Source organism: Rattus norvegicus, chromosome 1, assembly GCF_021556685.1.
Source record: "Rattus norvegicus strain SHRSP/BbbUtx chromosome 1, alternate assembly SHRSP_T2T, whole genome shotgun sequence".
Taxonomy (NCBI): Eukaryota; Metazoa; Chordata; class Mammalia; order Rodentia; family Muridae; genus Rattus; species Rattus norvegicus.
This window is the reverse complement of record NC_141534.1, coordinates 248864655-248886884: the sequence shown is the minus strand read 5'-3', so window position 1 is coordinate 248886884 and position 22230 is coordinate 248864655. Positions and strand designations below refer to the sequence as shown.

Here is a 22230-nt window from a genome sequence, read left to right as displayed (position 1 = left end):
TCAGCCCCGCCCCCTCTCTTATTAGTATCCACGAGCGCCACCTTTAGGCTCCTTCAGTCATCACATCGTGCTCATTAACAACCTTGGCATGATCAGGCTCCTGACCAAGGCTAACCCCCCCTTACAGACACACGGTGTCCTACGGTATACTTTATGGGTATCCTTAAGAGGTCCCCCTTTCTATTAAAAGCTCAGCTTATAGCCTTGTTCCCACTCTGTCTCCGCAGATTCTCTCGAGGGCATGCTTCGTCAACGCAGGCATCACCATGTCACTTTAGAATTGGAAACGTTTGAATCCACAAGGCGCGTGGATTTTGATCGCAAGGCTTTCAGTTAACAGTCAGGCCCAACACAGTTTAATCTGTGAGGCCTGATTTCCTAGCTAGACACCCAATCTCTGTCTTCTCCCTTTATCTGCTGCTATTAGTCCCAGCATACCTCACACATAGCTCACTTTTTTTTTCTGTCTGGATGAAGTTTCCATGGTTTCTCTTGACAGTGTATTTCACGTTGTCCCTTTCCCGCTGGCTCCCAAGCCTCCACGTCTCGTCACCTTCCTCCTCTTCCCGTTTTCTTTCCTTACGTCTGCAACAAGTCACCTCTACCAACCTGCTTTGCCTTTAAATAATGTGAGTGAGGGGTTATCAGGTTTTCAGTAGGGGAGTCCACCCTCTGCTAGCATCCCACAGCAGCAGGGAGAGCGAATACTTTCTCTCAACCTCCAACACCACTGGGGAGCCTGAGGCTGCAGGCTTAGGCACTGGAGTTTTAGTATCGTGGGCTTCCATGGTTCCATAGTCTAACACAACATTAGCATGGTATAGAATGTAGACCGCCAAGAACACCAGAAGCCAGGCTGACTGTCAACATCACTGACCAGTAGGTGTATCATCTTATCAAATGCTGTACCCTTTTCTAAGGGTACATAGCCTGGTAGCTGACACCAGTCATCTCCAACTCCCTTCTCCCCTGCTGCCTTCTATTGTGTGAACTGGGAAAGTTAAAGACCCACTTCCCATGAGCCTTTTCAGCTAGGAGTAGCCAAGTGACAGTTTGGGCCAACAGAACAGAAGCAGATGTTAGTGGGAAATGTTTTAGTTTTTCTGATTAACGATAGCAAAAAAGCAAACGGACGTTCAAGGCCCCAGTTTCTTCTCCTGCTCTTGGTTTTTTTTTTTGTTTGTTTGTTTTTGTTTTTTGTTTTTGTTTTTGTTTTTTTTCGGAGCTGGGGACCGAACCCAGGGCCTTGTGCTTGCTAGGCAAGCGCTCTACCACTGAGCTAAATCCCCAACCCCTCCTGCTCTTGTTTTTATTGAACATGATGTTTGGAACTGGAACAACACCTCACCACCTTGAAGAAAGCCCTAGAAAGTTCTGAGACGCTGGCTCTGACATCTCTGAGCCGGGAGCCGGTGCCAGCAACCTCTTACCTCTAAACACTTTGCCATGCTCATTATCTGAGAGAGGAAGCAAAAACAAGCTTGTTTTTATGTTTTTATGTTGCCTGAAGTTGAAAACATTTCTTACTCAGACACCAGACTCTTTCTTCCTATAAGAGATGCAGCATTTATTTCAAACTCTTGTAAAGATAAGTGTGGATGTAATGACGCTAATGTTTGTTTAGCACTTAGGGTACCTTAGCTACTGTTTTGAGCACTTTACATACGTGGATTATCTAAACTCTCTCAAGAATGAATGTGAAAGACGGGATGTCCATCTCCATTTTAAAGACAAGGAAAGAAAGGAAGTCACTTACTCAAAGTTAACAACTTAGGAATGACGGAGCCAGTGTTTGTGTGCCCATAGTCTTACTCCAGTCTGTCGGCTTACAAAGAAAGCACTTAGCCCTGAAATACGCAGCTGGCACCCTGAAGCTGCCAGCAATCCTGATGATGGTGATCAAGGAACGTTTCCCTCTGAGGTGGCTTGAAACCACAGAATCCGTGGTTTGAAAAAATGTACTGTGCACCTAAAGGGAAAACCACTTGGAAAACAAGGTAAGAAATCCTAGGACAAGAATCTTAAGACCAGCAAGGCAGAGTTTGGGGTCAACTTTAGTGGCATTCCAGAACCCACTCCAAGACCCCTTTCCTTAGCTCTGTCCTTATCTGTAGGTCTCCATTCCCTGCTGATAATGTTCTTACCCTCCAGCAGCTTCGATCCGCACCCACTCCCAGCCCCTCCCACTCTATATCCCACCATCAGGATAACGTCTTTTCTCTATTTTGAGCTAAAACGTATCACTACCAACTTTGGCCAGTAGATGTCAGCATCAATCGCAAAATGAGCCCTTGTTCGCACCAGCCTTCAAGTTTAAACTCAAGACAGCAGTTATGTAAGGTGAATCTGTTTTCTGGTCTATGGCTGCTAGTTCTTTTTCTTGTTCTGTTGTTGTTTCTGGGCAGTAGACAGAAGAGGAAAACAAAAGCTAATCCTTTTGAGCTGCTAACCCCGGAGAGTGAGATGTCGTTACTGTGCTCTGGCGGGGACTCCAAGGCATTATGAAAACTTTAAATAGTGGAAAAGGGCCTGTCCCTCATGGATTCTCTTGGCATGCAGAAGCCTCAATTGGCTACCTTGAAGTAAGACACGCTATGTGATTGGCCGGGACACACATTTGATTTCCTCTATCAGTAGTGAAAGCAGGTAGCTGAGAGGATTGGGAAGTGTCATTGTCAAGTGCTGAACAACCTGGGCGGCTGATAGCTCTTGCAGGAGCTCTCTTCTGGGATTAGTAACAGTAATCATCGGGGCTGTAGGACAGGATGACTTTGAAAGCTATTTGCTGTAGATGGGGTTGGTTCCTGAGCAAGGGTTGGGTTGAAGTTCTATTTTGATATATACGTTGATGTATGTTTCCATCTCCCTGTGGTAAGCAGTAATCGCAGCTTTACATTTTTATCACATTTACAATGTATAAAGTGCACTTGTGTTTATCTCATGATTAGTGATACGAGACTTTGTGTCTTTATCGTAAAGCCAAGGAGTAGGCTCAGAAATGTACATTAATCCAAGCACCAAGACTATGAAAGAACTTCAGTTTTGTGTGTGTGTGTGTGTGTGTGTGTGTGTACATACGAGGGGGCATGTCTTAGGATTGCAAATTCAATGACACGGGTTCAGAAAGCACTAAACAGCTTTACAGAGGGACATAGGGGTGTGGGAGTTGGTATAGATAAGCAGTGTTAATTTACCTTTGTAATCAATGCCTATTGGATACTGGAGAGAGGGTGGGGGCTATGGCATGGGTAAGGTGAAGGACAAGAAGCCAGGTGTGACAGGGAAGTGGGGGTGTAAATCTTTAATCCCAGCACTTGGGAGGCAGAAGCAGGCTGAGTCTGACACCAGCCTGGTCTACAGAGTGAGTTCCAGGACAACCAGAGCTTCACAGAGAAACCCTGTCCTAGATAACCAAGACAAACAGGAAAAAGAAAGGAAGGAAGGAAAGAAGGGAGGGAGGGAGGGAGGGAGGGAAGGAAGGAAGGCAGGCAGGCAGGCAATTCCCAGTAGGGGACTCATGCATCCACTTTTAGCATTGAACAGGTTCATACCAAAGGCCTGCTACACTGTTCAGGCCAGCCTGGACTATATGGTAGACCTCGGGCCAGTCACAAGATCCCATCTCAAATAAATAAAAACAACAGCAAAACAAAGACAATCCAGGCGTGATAGCACATTCCTGAAGTTTTGGTGCTTAGAATGCTGAATCACAAGGAGATCACAAGTCCAAGGCCAATCTGGGCTACCTACTGAGTTCTAGGCTAACCTGGGCTGATAGGAAGATTCTGACTCACTCACTCAACCAACAGACCAATTACCAGTTAACCAATAACATAATTCAAACGCATAGTAAAAATGCCATAACAGAGTCCAATAGCTTTTTGATTTATATATGAACGTAGGGGCAGGCCTGTGTGTACACATGTGCTTACACAAGGGAAGGCCAGATATGCATTCACCTTAGTTTTTGTGACTGGGTCTCGGTGAACCTAGAGGTTGCTCTTTCAGTCAGACTGGCTGGTAAGCAAGGACCTTCCTGTCTCTGACCCCAGTACAGGAGTTAGAGACACGCACTGCCACACTGGCTTTAACTGGGCACTGACTATCTAAACTTGTACAGAAGCACTTGCCCATTGAGCCTTCTCCCCAGCCTCCAGAAACATCATAGCATCCATCTGGAGTCTCTGATACAACATAATGCTGGTCATTTGGCTACAAGGTAACCAAGAATGCCCATTGCCAGAGAGTGGCTTGAGACCTGATACAGTCCTGTGCCTTAATGGCATCTAGACTCTGGAAAGCTCTCTCATCGCAGCTTTCATTGCAACGTTCTTCTTTTCACAGAAGTCATTCTGAGGCAGGACAGAAAGACTGGGAGATTTGAGGGACACGAGACAGGTTGGAGCCAGCTGAGAAGCAGGAATCCCAAGCACAGAACAACATTCGCTGTGAAGGCTGTGGGAAAATCTCTTGTGCGCATATATATGTATGTGTATGTATATATAATTTTATTTTATGCTAACAAGCTTAGGCTCAGATCTTGAATGTGCATGACCATGGGCAGGGGTTCATTCCTTTCTGTCAATCATGGCCTGAGAATCTCAGACTGTTAGGATAAAGCAGAGGGGGCACATTTGACAGTTGGGGCCAAGATGTGTCACACTGTGCAACAGATCTAATGCAAGAGGTTTGCTGGGGGAAGGGGGAAATGAAAGGCTGTCCAGAAGTGGGAACTTAAGAGAGAGAGAGAGAGAGAGAGAGAGAGAGAGAGAGAGAGAGGCACAGACACAGACACAGACACAGACACAGACACAGACACAGACACAGACACAGAGACACTATAAGACAGAGAGAAGAAACCCAGACCTTTTAAAGGGGTAGGTAGTCCACTTCATTTATAACACAGACAACTTGGCCCATAGTAAAGGTACTCTACCTTCCTGTAGCCCAGTGGGTGGACTTTCCGTTTATCTTTTATAATCTTGTCAGATCTCATCATGGAAACACCCACAAATAAGGTAATGACTATAAATTCTACCAAAATCTTAATTATGAATTCCATTTTTCTTCATCTTCATGCTTAATTAGAAATGCTGTATTAGAAAACTCTTTTGGTGGTCAGTGATAGTGCACGTCTTTAATCCTAGCACTCAGGAGGCAGAGGCAAGAAGATCTGAGTTCAGGAACAGCCTGGTCTACAGAGTGAGTTCCAGGATGGCCAGGGCTACACGAAGAACCCCTGTCTCAAAAAAATCAATAATAATAATAATAATAATAATAATAATAATAATAATAATAAACAATAGAGATATTTCATAAATGCCCAACTCTACCACACTGGCTAATCCTGAATTTTTTTCAATGTTGGTCTAGCTTGAGTTGGGATTCCTAAGACTCTAAGGGAACTCTCATCCCCTACTGCCAAGGGAAACAGTAGGAAGCTGTGTGCCTTTTACTTGTACCCCCAAATGCTGACACTGTGACTTCCTAAAGTCACAGTGCTGCTAAGTCTTGAACCATGACTGGCATCCCATTCAGTTACTACTGCCTAGCAACACAAAATCTACAGCTGTCATCGTAAAGGGAATAAAAAACAATTTATTTTGGAGCCATTTGGAATGATCATGGCCCAGGAACAGATTTTAGGCTACTCCAAATTCCATGTTCCAGTGTGAAGGCAGTTTAATGAAGTCTTTCTAGTTTTTCAAAAACAAAGAAGTCATTAAGTCAAGGCAAGTTTAAAATACATCGGTGGTTACATCAGAGAGGTGGTTACAGCAAGATGGGGGAGGCTTTTCCATAAGCCCAAGACGCTATCTGATGGCACTCTTAGCTTTGGGATTGATGGAAGCCAGGTGGGTCTGCAAAGGTTTTTTTTATCTATTATGTTAATGACCTTGCATAAATGGGCAAGGAATGGCTGTTCCAGAGGCCTAGAACTAGACCAAGAGAGGGTAATCAGCCTCTGGCCCTGCAACATTCCAATCTCTCTACCATGCTGAAATTCTAATCAATCAGTCTCAAGCGACATTACTTCTTTTCATGAGTTTCCATTCATAGTCCTAGACGAACTTTCAGAAGTCCCCTTGTGTGAATGAGACATTAACTGACGATCCTATCTTAGGCAGAGAGGGATTTGAACTCATAGCCACTCAGTTCTAAGGCCACCCACTTGCTCGCTTGATTTTTGTTAATCCCAGGCTCTCACTGTCTCCATCCCGCAGACTAGGGCCCGAGGGTGTATCGAAACAAGAGTTTTCTTTGCAGTCTTCCCATTAACAGCGAGCGAGCGGAGGAAGGTCAATTACGAAAATCTTCTGTTAAGAGGCAATTAGTGAAATGAACTAGAAATGTAAAAATACGACCTGAAGTGTAATCGTTTAGTGCCCCTTACGGAGCCATCAACAGCCACTGGGAGTGATAAACACAGAACAAAGATGACGTGACGTATGTTTGTATGGGTGGTGGGTGTCTGACCCGGGGTAGACTTCATTGCTTCGCATCCTCTGACATCCAAAAGCTCATTTGTTTGTAAAACAAAGTAGTGTAAGTGAGCCAGTTACAGACCCATTGAAGATCACTTCCCTCCAAGGGTACTGTTGCAGCAGAAGGTAGGTTTACTTTCCACAGCCAATTAATTCTGCCTTTCTAAAAGAGAATGTCGGATTGCCTCAGGCTACAAAGAGCTCCCCCACCCCCAGAACAAAAAAGCTATCTGCGTAGTTTATGTTAATACAAACCTGCAGGTGGTAAATGGCTGCTCTTTGGAATAACCGCAGTTGGCTACTGGTTGTTGTTGAGATGCATTAGGACTCTTGATTTCAGAAAAAGAAGGCACTAAAGCAAGAAATCAATTGGTCTTAAGCTCTCTACGAACTAAGGATCACACCAGGGTTCCTTTCTGAGCCTTGGTTTCTTGGGCCCAGACGCCACTCTATCGGATTCAGCAAAAGTCCCCATTGCACCTCACCTCCTACCCCCTTTCACCTCACCCCTGCTTTCTCTCTGCTGCAACCCTGGGTTAATGAACTACCTCTCCTTGGAAGAAAGATCCGTTCAGTCAGAGTCAAACCAAAGCTCCTCATAAATCTTTCAAAGCAGGCATTCTTCACAGCCGGAGCACGCCTCTTGAAGAACTGCTCTAATTTTATGCTGTAGGGTCCAAAGGAAACTCCATTTCCCCAAATTCTGGCTGTTAGACAAAATACAGCATTCCTTAGGAACTGGTGAAGACAGTTCCCCTCTATACCAACAGAACCATCTCCCTTATTTCTGGCAGAAGGGACTAGTGGCTATCTGCTGTGCATTTAGCATACCCAAGGGGCATGCTGTTTTTCCATCAGCTTCAGAAGTACCTGCTTCCTTAATAGTCCAAGGTGGCATCCTCATTCTTCTCAGTTCTCTCCCCTCCCCCCTCTCCCCCTAGCTTCTCGTTCCTCTTTTTTTTTTTTTTTTTTTTTTTTCACATGGGGCATACCTGATGGGAAAACAACACAGGGAGATGGAAAGCTGAATCATTAGTCCAGCTTGTAAACTAATCATTTCTAACAAACCACTCTTTGTTTCGATGATTGCCTTCACTGCTTCTGTCTTCAACTTAACTTATATTTTCACCTTGATTACTTTCTTTTTTTTTCTTTCTTTTTTTTTAAGTTTATCTCATATCTTTTTTTTATTTTTTTTCATTTTTTTTCTTTCATATAGAAATAATATATAATTGCTTATACCATAGAGTTGATTTGGAAGCTAAATAAATTAACAAATGCTTAACACTTAAACATAATGATTATTAGACATTGCTATTGCCATTACAACTGGTCTGTGGTCACAGTGGATACCACCCCTTTGTGTCCATTTTGAGTCCAGCTCTGGTGACAAGTCCCAGCTTACTAGTTGGGTACAACATGAGGGTGTGTCAAGATTAACTTAGGCTGATTGCGTCCACTCGAAAAACATTCTACACGCTGATTCTTTTCTTTACAGATAATTAGGTCTACTACCTGTCAAGCTATGATCTCATCCTTGTTTAACACTTTTTTGATCAGGATTATGCATACACTTCATGCTTAGAAAGCCTTCAGGACACTTACTGCTGGTGATTGCCAAGGAAACTCCATAGGTATATTTTTTTTTGTAGGCAAGGTAGTAGAATATTTTTTTTTTTTTGGTTCTATTTTTCGGAGCTGGGGACCGAACCCAGGGCCTTGCGCTTCCTAGGCAAGCGCTCTACCACTGAGCTAAATCCCCAACCCCAGAATATTTTATTATTTCATTTATAATTGACGTGATAGGGCTCAGGGTAGGATGGGCAGTATCATCCCTGGTCAGATGGTCTTGAATGGTCTAAGAACTCTGCTAGCAAGTTGTAAGGAGCAAGGCAGTGAGTATTCTGTTTCAGAGCCGTGGTGATCTGATAGCACACATGGGATTGTTTCTATCTTTCTGCACCTGTTGAGGCCCGTTTTTTGACCAACTATATGGTCAATTTTGGAGAAAGTACCATGAGGAGCTGAGAAGAAGGTATATCCTTTTGCTTTAGGATAGAATGTTCTATAAATATCTGTTAAGTCCATTTGGCTCATGACTTCTCTTAGTCTGTCTACGTCTCTATTTAATTTCTGTTTCCATGATCTGTCCATTGATGAGAGTGGGGTGTTGAAATCTCCCACTATTATTGTGTGAGGTGCAATGTGTGTTTTGAGCTTTAGTAAGGTTTCTTTTACGTATGTAGGTGCCCTTGTATTTGGGGCATAGATATTTAGGATTGAGAGTTAATCTTGGTGGATTTTTCCTTTGATAAATATGAAGTGTCCTTCCTTATCTTTTTTGATGACTTTTAATTGAAAATTGATTTTATTTGATATTAGAATGGCTACTCCAGCTTGCTTCTTCTGACCATTTGCTTGGAAAGTTGTTTTCCAGCCTTTCACTCTGAGGTAGTGTCTGTCTTTGTCTCTGAGGTGTGTTTCCTGTAGGCAGCAGAATGCAGGGTCCTCGTTGCGTATCCAGTTTGTTAATCTATGTCTTTTTATTGGGGAGTTGAGGCCATTGATGTTGAGAGATATTAAGGAATAGTGATTATTGCTTCCTGTTATATTCATATTTGGATGTGAGGTTATGTTTGTGTGCTTTTCTTCTCTTTGTTTTGTTGCCAAGACGATTAGTTTCTTGCTTCTTCTAGGGTATAGCTTGCCTCCTTATGTTGGGCTTTACCCTTTATTATCCTTTGTAGTGCTGGATTTGTAGAAAGATATTGTGTAAATTTGGTTTTGTCATGGAATATCTTAGTTTCTCCATCTATGTTAATTGAGAGTTTTGCAGGATACAGTAACCTGGGCTGGCATTTGTGTTCTCTTAGGGTCTGTATGACATCTGTCCAGGATCTTCTGGCCTTCATAGTTTCTGGCGAAAAGTCTGGTGTGATTCTGATAGGTCTGCCTTTATATGTTACTTGACCTTTTTCCCTTACTGCTTTTAATATTCTTTCTTTATTTTGTGCGTTTGGTGTTTTGACTATTATGTGACGGGAGGTGTTTCTTTTCTGGTCCAATCTATTTGGTGTTCTGTAGGCTTCTTGTATGCCTATGGGTATCTCTTTTTTTAGGTTAGGGAAGTTTTCTTCTATGATTTTGTTGAAGATATTTACTGGTCCTTTGAGCTGGGAGTCTTCACTCTCTTCTATACCTATTATCCTTAGGTTTGATCTTCTCATTGAGTCCTGGATTTCCTGTATGTTTTGGACCAGTAGCTTTTTCTGCTTTACATTATCTTTGACAGTTGAGTCAATGATTTCTATGGAATCTTCTGCTCCCGAGATTCTCTCTTCCATCTCTTGTATTCTGTTGGTGAAGCTTGTATCTACAGCTCCTTGTCTCTTCTTTTGATTTTCTATATCCAGGGTTATTTCCATGTGTTCTTTCTTGATTGCGTCTATTTCCATTTTTAATTCCTTCAACTGTTTGATTGTGTTTTCCTGGAATTCTTTCAGGGATTTTTGTGTCTCCTCTCTATGGGTTTCTACTTGTTTATGTTTTCCTGGAATTCTTTCAGGCATTTTTGCGATTCCTCTCTGTAGGCTTCTACTTGTTCTCTAAGGGAGTTCTCCACGTCTTTCTTGAAGTCCTCCAGCACCATGATCAAATACGATTTTGAAACTAGATCTTGCTTTTCTGGTGTGTTTGGATATTCCATGTTTATTTTGGTGGGAGAATTGGGCTCCGATGATGCCATGTAGTCTTGGTTTCTGTTGCTTGGGTTCCTGCGCTTGCCTCTCGCCATCAGATTATCTCTAGTGTTACTTTGTTCTGCTATTTCTGACAGTGGCTAGACTGTCCTATAAGCCTGTGTGTCAGGAGTGCTGTAGACCTCTTTTCCTGTTTTCTTTCAGCCAGTTATGGGGGCAGAGTGTTCTGCTTTCCGGCATGTAGGTTTTCCTATCTACAGGTCTTCAGCTGTTCCTGTAGGCCTGTGTCTGGAGTTCACCAGGCAGGTTTCTTGCAGGGGAAAAGTTGGTCCTACCTGTGGTTCCAAGGCTCAAGTTTGCTCGTGGGGTACTGCCTAAGTCCTCTCCGCGGCGGCAGCAACCGGGAAGATCTGTGCCGCTCTTTCCGGGAGCCTCCGTGCACCAGGGTTCCAGATGGCGTTTGGTGTTTTCCTCTGGGGTCTGGATGTGCGCAGAGTGCAGCCTCTTCTGGTTTCCCAGGCGTGTCTGCCTCTCTGAAGGTTTAGCTCTCCCTCCCACGGGATTTGGGTGCAGAGAACTGTTTACCCGGTCTGTTTCCTTCAGGTTCCGGCAATGTCTCAGGCTCAGGGGTCCTGCCGCTCCTGGGCCCTCCCCTACGGGAACCCAGAGGCCTTATACAGATTCCTCTTGGGCCAGGGATGTGGGCAGGGGTGGGCAGTGTTGGTGGTCTCCTCCGCTCTGCAGCCTCAGGAGTGCCCACCTGACCAGGCGGTGAGGTCTCTCTCGTTCCTCTTATAACCCTATTATATTTGGCTATGTTCTCTTGTTCTCTCTCTCTCTCTCTCTCTCTCTCTCCTCTTCTCTCATGACCAGGTTCAGGTCTGCTGGCCAAGTTCAGTCCATTACTTTGCCTCTGGAATCTTCCAGATGATGGCTCTGGCTATTCTCTCCCTCATAGCTACAATAAGGCCCTCTCCTTAACTGTGCCTCAGAGCAGCATGTCATCAGTTTAGACATATGACAGTGTTAGAACTGCAAGCTAGCCTCATCCATCTAGTGAACTGGTGTATAGAATGTGATGTCTCAGTTTAGATTTTACTGCTGTTTGGAGACACCGAGACCACTGCAGCTCTTATAAATGAAAAAACCTAATTGAGGCTGGCTTACAGTGGAAAGGTTTAGTCCGTGATCATCATGGCGGAAATGGTGGCTTACAGCTTAACGTGCAGGCAGACGTGATGCTGGAGAGGTAGCTGAGAGGTCTACATTTGGATCTGCTGGCTGCATGAGATGGTTGTGATCTGTGACACGCTGGACAGGCTTGAGCTTCTGAGAACTCAAAGCTCACCTAACGATATACCTCCTCCAGCAAGACCACATCTACTCCAACAAAGCCACACCTTGCAATAGTGCCACTCCCTTGGGTCTATGGGACTGTTTTTATTCAAACCACCCCAGATACTATGGCATTTTATTGACAATCATTGGGGTCTGTGGATATGTATGCACGGTGCCCAGAACCGCAGCATGCTAGGGTAGTTTTTATTGTAGGCAGAAAAGCCTAACTTTGGCTGGCTTATATAACTTTCGCTGGCCTAGGATGCATGGGATCTATCTCTGATTACTTGATAACTTTTCTAAGAATGCCTAGGGTTTCAGAATAGTGATCATGAGTGTAAAGACCTCAGAGTGGGGTTGGGGATTTAGCTCAGTGGTAGAGCACTTGCCTAGCAAGCACAAGGCCCTGGGTTCGGTCCCCAGCTCCCCCCCCCCAAAAAAAAAGACCTCAGAGTGGCCACAGAGAGCCTCTGGATTGATGGATTGATTATTCTGTATAAGATAGGCAGGTTACCTGAGAGATTTCCTGTCTTTGGTTAGCACCTGGGGGGAGAAGGTGGGGCAGTCATTCTAAGGTCAGTGAACCAGGGTATCTAAGTATCAGAAAATAAAATAAAATAAAATTTCATTCAGGAGCGGCAGAAAATGTAGAGGTGTCACTATTGCTGATATCAAGAAGTGCTTGCTGACAGGAGACAGATATGGGTGTCTCCTGAGAGCCTCTGCCAGAGCCCTACTGATACAGATGATGATGTTTATAGCTAACCATTGGACTGAACAAGGGGACCCCAATGGAGGAGTTAAAGAAAAGATTGAAGGAGCTGAAGGGGTTTGCAACACCATAGAAAGAACAACAGTATCAACCAGTCAGACCCCACCAGAGCTCCCAGGGACTAAACCACCAACCAATGAGTGCACATGGAGGGACCTTTGACTCCAGACACATATGTAGCAGAGGATGGTGTTGTCCAGCATCAATGAAAGGAAAAGCCCTTGGTCCTGTGAAGGTTTCGTTCCCCAATGCAGGAGAATGTCAGGGCACTGAGGTTGGAGTGGGTGGGTGGGAGTGGGAGCGTCCTCAGACAAGCAGTGGCAGGGGGTATAACATTTGAAATGTAAATACATAAAATATTCAAGAAAAATAATATTATTTTAAAAAAGAAAGAAAGAAAGAAAGCATAGAGGCTGGACTGCTTGCTCTGGCTATTGTGAACTGCCCCTGGGAAGACTAAATAGTCCGGAGGTAGAGGCGGTATGAGGATGGAGAGGGGGTCCCTTGCTCTTAATAGCTAACTCTGGCTCCAATTTATCTCACTGGATGGCATCCTGGAATTTAGGCATTAGTGATCAGATCACCTGCAGAAGGAGTGAGAAACATCTCACAAATAAGATTGTCAAAATGGCTAAGGAACTATATGTGTATCTTAAATCCAGTCTCCTGGAATAAGTGAGGGAGTACGATGGGTATTTTTATGTCTTTCAGCATTCCCTTCTTTCCTGATGACTATGTTCCTAAATCTCCTCTTCAAGGGCAGAATTCTTTAGAGATGAAAAGTAAGTATACCAGTGTATATTTCCCCTGATATTTAAACTCAGTTGCAGAATAAATAGTCTTAGGTCCCAAGAGGTACATACAGAGCAGTTGGGGCAGTCGGTCTTGTTTCTTCTAATGCTTGTACTTGACTCGTCAGCTGTGTTCTGCTTTGTCAGTGAACTTGCTAACTTTGTTGTTGTTGTTGCTGGGTTTTTTTGTTTGTTTGTTTGTTTGTTTGTTTGTTGTTGTTGTTGTTCCTATTCATCCTGAAAATCTTTTCTGTAGGAAAAATGCAGACTCTCCAGGCCGCCTTCTCTGGAGAACAGCCGGCTACAGTCCACTTGCTGAATTCCAGACTGTGCATTTCACTCCCACCTCTGTGGATCCTGAAGAATTCAGGGAAGGAGTTACAATGTTTCTACCTCTCAGGACAGAAGGGGGTCCCTGAACAAATGCTGGTGGTGTAACCAAGCCTTTGATCTCTGCGTGCTAGTCCCTGTCAGGGACAACTATGAGACCTCAGTTCATTAGTTCAAATGTACAGAAAGAGCTTTAAAACGATTTCTGTTTCAAAAATTCTATGGAACTCTTATTATCCTGGCAAAATTAAAGCAAAAAAGGGAAATTGATGATTATCCAAATACATTTAAAATATACTGGCCTGGACAAGACATTTGTATAGGAAAAATGGAATAATATTTCAGAGTCTGAACCCTTTCTGAGAATTACAGTATTTTGGCAGTCAAATATGCCAATAGACATGCCTGGGCAAATACTGGGGGATTTAAATATCTAGGATTTCTCATTATCTCACTATCCTCCTTGCCTATTTATGCTGTTGATGCTTTTTCTTTTTGAAACAAAGTCTCACTCCACTCAGTGTACCAAGCTGGCCTTAAACTCAATTCACTCCTTTTACCTCAGCCTCCCAAGTGCCAGGATTGCCGTCGTGAGCCACTTTGCCCAGCGTGTTCTTACTTTTTTCCCACAGAGCCTCAGCAGTGCCTCCTGAGCTGCTGTCCTCCAGCACTTGGTTTACTGTTAAAGGATGTGGCCTTATGGAATGACCACGTGCATTGTTAGCACAGAACTTACTACAGAGGATAAGTCACGGGTTTGGCTCTCAAGATGTTCCTGGGCTTGGGAAGAATGACTCTTAGTATTTTCTGGTTATACATTTTTTTATTATCCCTGTGGGTGGTCTATAGATTGTAGATTAAGAATCTTGGTTTAATGAGAAAGGTTGACAAATTATACCAGAAGGCATTTGCTCCAAGGAACCAAAGCATCAACAGCAGGGCTTCTGGGGAGCTGGCTGTTCATTAGGAGTGTCATTAAAAAGCTCCCCAGGAGAGCCCAGTCCTAGGGCTCTGCAAAGATCTAGCAAGGACACACTTAACTCTAACACTATCTCAAAGCAAAGTGCCCCTACCCTATACTGAGAACAGGAGAGCAGCGACCAGAGCTACAGAAACCATCAGGGTTCAAATTCAAAAGGAGAAGCAGGGGGTAGGTCTTGCATGTAAAGAAAACCATGTGGGCAGTGAGGAAGTGGTCCCAGTCTCCCTATTTCAAGATGGACAGGGAACCAGGAAGCTCCGATCTTGGCTTGCATAGGACGTGGTGATAGGGTGTGCCTGGTGTTCATAGTGGGTAAGTCAGCTTCATGTGACTACGCTCCTGCCAAAACGGCTGGACCAATTTTGTCAATAAAGGAAAATGTGCACTAAACTTTCTTCAGACAGGGTTAGTGAACAAGACTGCTAAGACCAGGGCTGGTGGGCAGAAGTGACAACAGGAATAATAATTCCATCAAAGGATTAACTGAGCATTTATTATGCTCTATGCTCTTTACTTTTCCTAATTGGCTTTGAGAAGTAGCACTCGGGCAGAGGCAGACAGATTCCCGATGTCACGGTCAGCCTGATCTACAGAATGAGTTCCAGGACAGCCAGGGATATACAGAGAAACCCTGTCTCCAAAAACAAAAAAAACATAGCTGAGTGATGGTGGCACTCAAGTTTAACCCCAGTACTTGGGAGGCAGAGGCAGGGGGATCTCTGTGAATTCAAGACCTGTCTGGTCTACAGGAGTTCCAAGACAGCCAGGACTACATAGTGAGATGCTGGATACTGTCTCAAATAATCAAAAAACAAAACAAAACAAAACAAAACAAACAAACAAAACAAACAAACAAACAAAAAAAACAAGCAAAACCCAGCCAACTAATCAAAAAAATACCTATGGTTGCTCTTTTAATAGGTGAGAGAATTAAGGCTTACAAGCCTGAAGAATAAAATGAATGCCCCTAAGGAAATTCACTTGGGCTGTCGGGATAGGGAGAATGTTCATCTTGAATACCATCTCAAAGAAAGGGAAGGGACTCTGGCTTTTATAGAATCAGAGTAAGAAGGGAGTGAGCCACACAGGAGCTCTGAAGACAGAGACGTCTAAGAAGAAATACGGGAGGGCAGGGTAGCCCTTTACTGTTTTCAGGAATACCGTGGGTGGTAAAATTTTCTTGTTGTCTTCTTCAGAGCTCAGGTAAAACTCGGTGCTGTCACAGGTTGAGTAACCTGCCCGTGGTCAATCAGCCAGGCCCAGCTGGATTCACGTCCAGACCGCTGAGTGCCATCCATCCATGCTAGCCTTGTAATCCGAACAATCAGAGATGTTCCTTCGACAGAAAAACCAGCAGAGGAAGAAGCAGAGACCAAGGTTCAACCCAAATTATCCTGTGACCTCTGATACAATCACAGGACTTACTCCAATTACATGGCTCCAAGACCAGTGTTTGAGAGTTTAGCAAAGCACGGCCCTTGTCCAAGACTGAGAGAACAGTTTTCCACTTAGAGGCAAGGAGCAGCTGGGAGTTGGAGAATCCGCTGTGCTTTTCTTGGAAGACCCCAAATGCCCCTAGGGCCTTAGACAAGAAGGAAAATATGCAGAGACCCTGAGAAAGGTCTGCTCCCTGCCTGAGCCTCTGGGTCATCTGAGCCACTAAGTGGCTAGACTTCTTCGTGTTAATTAGCTATTATTCTCATGGACCCATTAAGCAAGTTCAAGGGCCTTCGTGCTTTGTTGACTGAAGGGTAAAATGAAAGTGAGTTTCTACACTTGAGCGGCTTAATTATTGAAAGGCAAAGAGGAAGCTTCGTTTCCTAAGGCCTCAGCTAAACCTGCCCTAGGCTTTCTAATACCAAGCTTCTTTGGGGGCTGGGGGAGAGTTGCCTCATTCTGTACCCTCCTCCGCCCAGCCTGGCCTCTTGTCTTAGGCCTTTGAATGCTGGGATTGAAAAGTGTGTGCCTCCGTCCCTGGATGGACAGAGCAGTCTCTTATTTAATAAATATTCGAGTACCCACATTGTGCTAGCCCTGACGTGGTCCAAGCAAACACGTACCCCTCCTGTTCTGAAGCTTGCAGCCTAGTGGGGTAGTGAGGAAAGAAACACATATCTCTTTCCAGGTCATGGCCTCAGTAACTAAACTTTCTTCCACTCCTGAAGACTTCACCATCTCCAAACAGCACCTCAGGTTGGTGACCACATCTTTAATACACAGACCTTGGAGGACACTTAAGGTCTAAGGTATAGCCAGACTATGGACTAGGTGATATTTTTATTCATGTATTTATTTAAACTTAAGATTGTTTAAATTAAATACACTTATTTATTTAAATTAAATCAAGCTATTTATTTAAATTGTTTTGTGAGATAGACCCCTGCTGTATATACAGCTCAGGCTAGCCTAGATTTTAATATCTTCCTGGCTCAGCCTCGTGAGTTCCTGAATTATAGGCATGAACTGCCATGCTCAAGAAATTTTAACTTATTTTAATTGTGGGTATTAAAGGGGTACCATGACCTATTTCCATATGTGGATATGTTATATAATATTAAATCAGATTAAACATATCTATGTCCTCAAGAATTCATCAGTTATTGATGGTGAAAACCATTCAAAATCTTTTTCCTTGTTTTTAAAACCGTATAGTACTTTGTCTGTAGTCACACCACCGAGCAATAGCACACCAGGATCTCTCAATACTAACTCCTGACTTTGTAACCATTGCCCAGTTTTTACAGAGGCCCATTTTATAGAGTGAGGTTGATATGTGACTAGGAATAAAAATCTGAATGGGGAAGAGCAAGCCTTGAAGATATCTAGGGCAAAGTGTGGCAGATAGTGTCTGATATGTGCAAAGGCCCTGGGGCATGAAAGTGCCTGGTGTGTAGGTGGTCGGGGGAGGTTGATGCTTTGGAGACTCAGGGGACATAAGACAGGAACCAGGAATACAAATGGCAGAGTTCAGATGCCATTTCAGGACATACTCAGGAAAGCTAGGCCAGACTTAAAAAAACTGTCAAAGATGTCAGCATGGTGGTGAAATGGAGAACAAGCAGAAAGGGCTACATAGCATTACAGACACAGCTTGACAATCTCGGCCTTGGGGAGGGGGTGTTCACTGAAGCCTCTCCCATAAGACCTTTATACTCTGTGGCTCCACAGGCCCTAAGACTTGCCTCATCAGGGTACCAGCCTGGTCTGTCTGCCTGCCTGCCTGCCTGCCTTCTCTCAGAAGCACAGCTCCTTGAAATTAGGGTCTCATCTTATTCACTTTTCCATGGTGTCAAGCTCAATGCCCTGAAAGATTAATGAGCAATAACACAACGTTTAATGAACACTCATCATATACTGGGCAGTGTTTACATACTTTTAAATGCATGAACTCATTGCCTTCTCTGAGAAACTCTACAAAATGTAGATCATCACTGGCCCATAATGAGTAAGTTGGGTTTGGAGCCGTTAATAGCTTGTCCAAGGTTGCCTGGTACGTTATGATGCCCCAGTTTTAGCTTAGGTCGTTGGATTCAGGGGCTGGGTAATTAACCAGGTGGATAAAGAAGAGAATGGGTCTAGGTGTGATGGCACATCTCCATACTTGTAGTAATCAGAAGACCGAGGCAGGAGGATCATGGTTAGGAGACTGGCCTAGGACACATAGGTTTCAGACCAGCCTGGAATATGTTGCAAGACCCTGTGTCCAACAAAAACAACACTAACAACAATACCAGCAAAGGGAGAGATGGGCCAGAGCCGTTATTCAGAGTTTAAATTAGTATTCTCAGAAGGGATCGAGGTTAAAGAAAACTTTAAACATATGTTTAGTTTTTAGTAATTTGATAGCATTGATAGACAAAAGCCCAAGGAGAGCCTGTGGTTGAAAAGAGAGTGGGCAGCACACAGATAGGGCTTACACTCGTTTTCCCCACCTTGATTCACCCCCAGATTCCGGAACTGCCAAGCTTAATGGCCGGCCTTGCTGAGGTGCAGGTGACAGTGGGAGGCGGTGCCAGGCAGGAGTATCAAGAGAAATAAATTTTTTAAAATAACTTTTGCATTTTGAAGTATAGGTGGCCTGTATTGCGATAGCTCGTTTTAAGACAGCAGGTTAAATTCCAAGGTGTGTCTTGGGGGAATGAGCAGTAAGCAAAAGGTCAGGGGTACACAGCACATGGAAAGGCATGTGCAGCAGTGTTACAAGAACAACCCATTAGACAAGGCTGGGGAAGAGCTGCCAGCAAGAAGCTGCCAGCAAGAAGCAAAGAGCTTGGACATTCTCATTGGTTCAGAATGGCTGTTTTTGTAAGTAAAACTAAACCCTGGTCAGGTGTGGTCACTCATGCTGTAACCAGCATTTGGAAGGCTGAGGCGAGAGGTTTGAGAGTGCGGCTGGCTTGGCTACATAGTAACACTGTATCTCATAAAGCTACAGAACAAAACCCCTTAAGTCCCAGTGGCAAGACTTGTGTGTCTGTTGCTGTGTCTTTGAAGTCATGGAATCCTTCCATCCCATTTTCTTTCTAGTCACTGTTATCTCCCCAGCAGCTGCAGGTGGCGTCGCATCTGTTTCCTGGGTCTGAGCTGCTACATGAACTTCAGAATGTTTACCCAGCTCTGACAGTGCGGACTCATTTATTCTTGAGGATGGAGATGTGAATTTCAACTGCGTCCAGGATCATGATGTGCAATATATAGGCTGTGAATAAGGACGACATCCAAAAGCTTATGATCCAGTTCTTCCTCCCAGACCCATGCTCCCAGAAATAAGATTCAGATTTAAAATACATTTACAAATATCTTGGCCATATAGCTAGGCTCTGACTAGAATCATAACTGAAGAAAACCCATCTATTTTAATCTACATTCTGCTACATGGCTGGTTACCTGTGCTCAGGTATCCCACCTCTGTCTCCTCACATCTTCCCGGTGGATCTTTCCACATCTGGCTCTAACTCAGAATTCTTTCTCCTCGCTTTTACTTTCCCATCCTCACTCACATGCCATCTCCTCCCCACAGCCCTTTTCTGGCTATGCTACCTAAAATGGCCCCCTCCATCCACAGGAAGGTTTCTATTGGCTTGCCTCAGCCTAATATATTACTACCGTTTGAATGTGTCAGGAAGTCTCTGTGTAGGAAGCCTAATCATCAAACAGGGGTTTTTAGAGAGGTAGAGGCATCTAGAGGTGGAGCCTTTGAAAGGTAACCAAGGTTAGAAGTCAGGAGCATATGTGGTAGGAGGGAAGGAGAGAGCGGGGGAGAGGGTGGTATCCATGGCTTTATGAGAAGAGAGAGGGTGACCTGAACTAGCAAATCTGCTTTGGTTCCTAAGTGATGCCCTTCACCAGGTTATGAGACAAGAATGTCCTCATCAAGTAGAGAAGCCTGTACCATGCTCTTGTATGCCCAACCTTCAGAACTGTCAGATAAGTAACTCCCTGTGTGCTTTTGTTTTGTTTTGTTTTGTTTGGAGACAGAGTTTTATTGTGTACTAACTAATCCTGGCTGTCCCGGAACTTACTATGTAGACCAGGCTAGCATCTAAGTCAGAGATCTGCTTGCCTCTGACTCCTGAGTACTGGGGCTAGAGATGTATGCCACCACATCCAGGACTTCTTTTAGAAACTACCAGTCTTAGGACTGGAGAGATGGCTTAGTGTTTAAGAGCACTGACTGTTCTTCTACAGGTCCTGAGTTCAATTCCCAGCAAGCATATGGTGGCTTACAACTATCTATAATGGGATCCATTGCCCTCTTCTGGTGTGTCTGAAGACAGGGACAATGTACTCAGATACATTGAATAAATGAATGAATAAATAAATGCATAAATAAAAGATAATTTTCAAAAAAGAAATGACCAGTCTCAGATATCTGTTTTTGGTTGTGAGTCCAGCCTTTAATGGCTGAACCACCTCTCCAGCCCTGGATATTTGTTTTTAATAACAGAAAACTGACCAAGACACAGAACATAGATTTTTACTGATTTATATAATTCATTGTCTGCTTATTCCCCAACATACAAGTTCCATGAAGGCAGAGATCTTTGTCTACTGGAGCGTGCAGATTAGAATAACAGAATATTCTTGAAAATTCATCTTTATTAATATGTGTAGGTTTTGCTAGGGATCCAGAGGCTCTGAAATTTATCTGTAACTAGATATAACATTATCTGCTTATGAGCAAAACACACACAACTGTAGAGGTGGGCTTACTTACATTGCTTTGGCTCCCGTAAGGTTGCACGCGTGCACTCACCCAGGAGCTAACTGGATTCAAGAATGGAAGACACACACATGCCAGTTGATTTTAAAATGCCTACGCTACCTCAAAGGCTAGGCACTTCTAAACCTTCCTGCTACCCCAGGCCCAATCAGGGAAGTGGACAGTGGCCACCCACTTGAATTCTCACATGGCTGGTTGGCTTTCTCTCCTGCAGCTCCTACATCCCTTCCTTCTCCTTCCCCACCCTCCCAATCTTAGTGATTCTCTGTCTCCTCTCCCCTGCATCCCAGACTGGGCAACTCTAAGGATCCTTTGCTCACCCATTGGCCACTGTCATCTTTATTGATCCATCAAAAACCAATTGGGAACAAGGACCTTTAGCGTTGGGACATGCAGATCCCCAATTGAATCAAAGCATTAGAACCAATCTCCAACACACAACTCAAATAACAAAAGAGATGAACGAAAGACTAAAAAAAAAAAAAACAAAAAAAATAGGAACCCAATAGCCTGTGTCAAGCTAGTTAACCTACCTTACAAATCTGGTAGTCTTAATCATACTCTTATTTTTAAAAACACTTTAATTTTACGTGTGTGTGTGTGTGTGTGTGTGTGTGTGTGTGTGTGTGTGTGTGTGTGTTTCATATGTGTGCAGTACCTGTGGAAGCCAGAAGAGGGAGTTAGATCCCCTTGATTTAGAGTTACAAATAATCGTGATTGGCCTGCCTGGCACTGGACTCAAACTTGGGTTGTCTGGAAGACCAGCAGTCCTAGCCATTGAGCTGCCTTTCCAGGCCCCTCTATCATCCTCTTGGACGCTTCTTTACATGACATAGATAATCCAGCTGCCTCCTTTTTCACACCAGGTCATAACTACACACACATAGACTTCAAGAAGGATAAAGGATTCGCAAGTTCTTTCTTGTTTTTGAAAAACTTTGCAGTTTGCTCTTGAAGAGTGATGACCCTTTGTAACAGATAAGTAAAATTTTGAACACTATTATCTTTATATTGGAAACTGGTGAGCAGGCTCCACTTTTTGATGTGCAGAAAGGTTTTCAATTCTTTTTATCTAATTCTCTTTATTGTTAACTGAACCTGAGTTTTTAGTAGTTAATACAATCTAGTTTCTTCCTACATAACTTTAAATTCTCCATCAACCAAAGATTATGGAATGCTGGGGCTGGGGATTTAGCTCAGTGGTAGAGCGCTTGCCTAGCAAGCCCAAGACCCTGGGTTCGGTCCCCAGCTCCGAAAAAAAGAAAAAAGAAAAAAAAAAGATTATGGAATGCTTACTTATACTTTTGTTCTAGCTTTGTTCTGAGAGAAGGTCTTATTGTGTAACTCTGGCTGGATTTCAAACATCCTGTGTATGGAAGGCTGCCCTCAAACTCACTGGGGATCCACTTACCTCTGTCTTCCAGGTTCTGGAATTACACGTTTTTCAAAGTCGATTTTTATAATAAACAAAAGGTTCGCCCAAATGTACTTTTTCTGACATAAAATAGAATAAAAATAAAAGAAAAATTCATTCATTTGTCTTAAGGTTCTTCATGGTAAAGGGCTTTTAAAAGCAAGAGTTAGAAACATTTCTTACTTCTGGATTTATGC

The 22230-nt window shown here is 43.7% G+C and overlaps 1 long non-coding RNA gene across 2 annotated transcripts; it reads left to right on the top strand.

Annotated features, from left to right (window-relative positions):
* Positions 1 to 322: 322 nt before the first annotated feature.
* On the top strand, positions 323 to 15202 carry LOC147997106 (uncharacterized). 2 transcript variants are annotated; one of them, XR_015655449.1, is made up of 4 exons: positions 323 to 629; positions 1625 to 1997; positions 13005 to 13075; positions 13341 to 15202. It is a non-coding gene; the product is annotated as an uncharacterized LOC147997106 (long non-coding RNA). The 2 variants fall into 2 exon arrangements; XR_015655448.1 differs by having other exon boundaries at positions 324 to 1997; positions 13341 to 13857.
* Positions 15203 to 22230: the final 7028 nt, after the last annotated feature.